We start from the raw sequence: 4,289 nt of genomic DNA, 5'->3' as shown, positions 1-4,289 counted from the left end.
GACATTCATCTGGAATGAACCGCAGTCCAGACATGGAGAGCACCCGTGTTCTGGATCTTGAGGCAGGAGGAAAGGAAAGCTCAGGTCAAGGCCTGCTAGGTTGTACCTGCCTTTAATCCTAGCACCGGGAGAGAGAGGCACGCAGATTTCTGAGTTCATGGTCAGTTCACGGAGCAAATTTCAGGACAGCCCAGCTGGTGAAAACAGAAAGCTGGTGAAGATGTTATTGAACAAAGGGGGCCATGCTCCAGCCCCAGCAAGCAGGTCAGCAGCTGCCCTCCCTGGCCTCTGCATCAGCTTCTGCCTCCAGGCTCTGCTCTGCTTGAGTTTCTGTCCCAACTTCCTCTAATGATGAACTATGATACGGAAATGTAAGCTGCTGAGTAAACTCTGTCCTTCCTAACTTGTTTTTTGTCATGGTGTTTCATCGCAGCAATAGAAGAAACTTTGAGTAAGGCAGCTGTATGTATAGAGAGACTCTGTCTCAAAAACCAAAACCAGGGCTGGAGAGATGGCTCAGTGGTTAAGAGCACTGACTGCTCTTCCAGAGGTGCTGAGTTCAAATCCCAGCAACCAAATGGTGGCTCACAACCATCCTAAGGAGATATGACTCCCTCTTCTGGAGTGTCTGAAGACAGTGTACTACAGTGTACTTACATAAAATAAATACATCATAAAAAAAAAAAATCAAAACCAACCGACCAAATAAATGGATAAATACAAGAGACATGCGTTTGTTTACAGGGTCTCTGCCAAGAGACCTGGCAACTTTCGAGTTAAAACTTTCTCCTTTTCTTTTTAGTTGGGGCTTCTCTTGCTGCGACAACACGTGATTGCAAAAAGCAACTCAGGGAGGCCATGGAGGGAAGCTGCTAACGGGCTTGCTCTTCATGGCTTTGCTCAGCCTACTTTCTTACAGAACCCAGGACCTCCAGCCAGCGACGGCTCCACCCACAATGGGCTGGGCCCTCCCCCACCAATCACTAATGTAGAATATGTATAACTGACTTCCTTATAGGCCAATCTTACAGCGGTTTCTCCGTTCAGCATCTCCCTTACCAAATGACTCTAGCTGTCAAAAGTTGACATGAAACAAAGTAGCAGGCCTTTCGATCGACTTTTCTTTTGGATATAGGCCAAAAGCCTAGGCATCCACACGCCTTCGCCCTGAGCTTTCTCACTCCCTGAAGCCCCTCCCCTCCCCTTTCCGCCACGCAGCTGTTTGTTGAATTCCGTGGCTGGACCCGAACTTGGAAACTGTGTCTTTCTTCTTCCAACTGCCTTCTCCCGACAGCTGCCAACACTTACAACTTGGTAGCCTCGTTCTTTTCTCTCTCTCTTTTGAAAACTATAATAAAATTGTCCTGATCTTCAAAAAAGTGAGGAAGGAAGGACGTAGTTTATTTTGAGACAAATAGGAACGCACATGTTCCAGAATTGTGGTTCAAATTACTCGGAGTGGCATGTTCGTCTCCACGGAGAAGGGTCCGTGACCCGTGATGGTGAGAGGAGAGGAAGACAAGAAACTGTTAGTGCTGGCACTTGTCTGTGACCACATTTAGAAGACAAAGAAGGACCTCAGTGGTTTCTAGGCCAACCTGGGCTAATCACAAAATCCTCTGACAAAAACTGCAAGGCAGGGCAGGACGGGTGGCAAATGTGACTCCTAGGCTTGCCTCCTACCACCACAAAGACAGACTTCTGGGCAAGAATTATAGGACGAGCCTGGAGACCCAGTATTTGTGAGAAGCTGACAGGAGAACCACCTGAAGCTGGGGACAAGCCTGGTCTGCCTGACAAGCTGCAGGCCAGACAGGGTTATACAGAGAAACTGTGTCTGAAACAAAACATATAAAGAAAGCACATCCGTGGGTGGGGGCTGGAGAGATGGCTCAGTAGTTAAGGGCACCGACTGCTCTTCCGGAGGTCCTGAGTTCAGTTCCCGGCAACCACATGGTAGCTCACTCACCATAATGAGATCTGATACCTTCTTCTGGAGTGTCTAAAGACAGCTACAGTGCACTTACATATGATAAATAAATCTTTTTTTAAAAAAGCACATCCTTTAAACCCCAAATACTTGCATATCAGATTCAGTCAAAGCAGACACAAGGGGGGAGCTAGCGCAGAGGAATTCCAAGGCTTCAGGAATGGCCGTCCTCCAGGTTCATTCCAGCCCCAGCAGGGCAGCACATCTGCACATGCCCAGAAAGCTGCTGCCTGGGCCTGCAAAGGCTAAAGGAAGCCCAAGCTCTCCTGTTGGAGGGGCCGGCCCTTCGCTGGGGCTGGAGGGGTCTGAGGGTGAGCCCCAGCAGGTGGGGGGCCTGACACCCTGTCTGTGCCAAACTCAGTTGGCTCTTCAACTCAGAAACCCACCAGGGGTCAGAGGCACCTCCTAACCCCTCAGGGGTGCAGGTGGAAGGTCCTGGGGAGGGGACAACTCAGCGCCATCGCTGATGCAGCGCCCTCACTTCTCCCTCCACCTCCGCTGTTCAGCACGGCCTTCCTTTCTCTGATGCTTGAGTCGGAACCCACAAAACATCTCTCTCATGAGGTCTGATCTGCAGGCTGCTGGGCACAGGATCCTGGCAGGATGAAGGCAGGAACGCGTTCTGGGCAGGACATCCTCACAGACAGGGGGACAGAACGAGAGAAGACAAAAGCTCCGAGTGTCACTTACATGGCTGTGCCCTGGACGGATGCCAGGGGTGGAATGAGGGCGTTCTTAGTCAAGGAGGCCTTGCACTTCAGAGCTAAAAGCAGGAATGCTGTAGAGGTCAGAGGACAATGTGTGGGAGTGGAGCTCTCCTTCCACCAAGTAGGTCTTGGGGTTTGAACTCAGGTCATCAGGCTTAGCTGCAAGCCCCTTTCTCCCCTGAGGCATCCTCTTGACCTTATTTTGGGAGTCAGAATCTCCCAGTGTAGCCAGTGCTGATCTTCAATTAATGATTCTCCTGCCTCAGCTTCATGAGTGCTGGAATTGTAGGTGTGTGCTCACATGACCAAAACCCAGACATTAATAATTAATAATTAGTTTTGAGACAGAGTCTCTCTGTGCGTCCCTGGCAGACTTGGAACTCACTAGGTAGACCAATCTGGCCTAGAACTCAAACTACTACTCATATTCAACTCATGCAACTGCCTTAAGGTGCAAATTGCATTCTGGGAAATCAGATGAGTGACAGGCCACTGCCTTCCCAGAGTTATCACGGCCGCTGTGCTGCGGTGCCATCAACACTGCCCACCCTCTGGAAGGTGCAGCTCAAGCAGGACCGCCATCTGGTCACTTCCAGTCGAATACCTCCTCAGCTTTTGTTCCTGAGACCCAACGCTGGGAAATAACAACAGGATTTAAAGATTGACGGACCCCGAAGCATTAGTCACCAGGCGATGAGTAACAACTCCAGGAAGAACTGAAGCAATTTTTAGCCTGGGTTCAGAAAGGCAGCGAGTCCCAAGAACAAAAGGCGTGCTCTGAGCCTGGGAGGAACACCAGCGCTGTGTCCATCAAGACGCGGGTGGCCCAGCCCCTGCTCGGGCCTCCCTCCTGCAGAAGCCAGGGACTCAGAATGATCTGCTTCTGCAGTGAAACTTGTCCCTGTGGCGAGGTGGGTCCAGCTGACTGCTGGGGCATCTCCCAGACCCCAGCCACCAGACACAGAGAGCGAGGCCAGCTTTCCTACCTCGGCCTGGCTCCAGGACCTTGGCCTCCCTCCCTATAGCTGCCTGCATCCCTATCGGCTGCCCGTGGCCTAGTGGCTTCTGTGTGGCCCAGAAAGACTGACTTACTGGGGGAGATTCTCTGGAGGGGTTACTATGGAAACAGCCCCGCGGTTCAGAAGACCCTCAAGTCCCTGTTGAGAGCTCTCCACCAGATGCAGGAGGCTGCCCTGCCTGTCAGGAGGGGAGGTCAAAGGCTGTCTGCTCCCAGGGCGCCTTTTCCTCCTCTCTCTCCTCTTTGGTCGTTACCCTTTCTCCTCACCTCCCTCCTCTCCCCTCTTCTCTTTTTCTTCCTTTTCTGAGACAGGCCTCACTCTGTACTTCAGACTAGCCTGGAATTCATGGCAATCCTTCTGCCTCAGCTCCCAAGTCCTGAGCTTATAGGTACAGGTCACGTGCCCAGCACCCAAGCACCCAGGTGACCCATGGCACAGTCAGGGTAAGAATATGAGATGATGGCGTGGTGGACACTTCAGTAGTGACCTCCCTGTCTACTCCCTGTCACTTCCTCCACCAACCAAAGCAGCCCTTCCCCTGCCTTCCTGGAGCCTCAAGTCCAGCTGTTCCTC

This window comes from Apodemus sylvaticus, chromosome 19 (assembly GCF_947179515.1).
Source record: "Apodemus sylvaticus chromosome 19, mApoSyl1.1, whole genome shotgun sequence".
NCBI lineage: Eukaryota > Metazoa > Chordata > Mammalia > Rodentia > Muridae > Apodemus > Apodemus sylvaticus.
Note: the sequence above shows the minus strand (reverse complement) of the source record.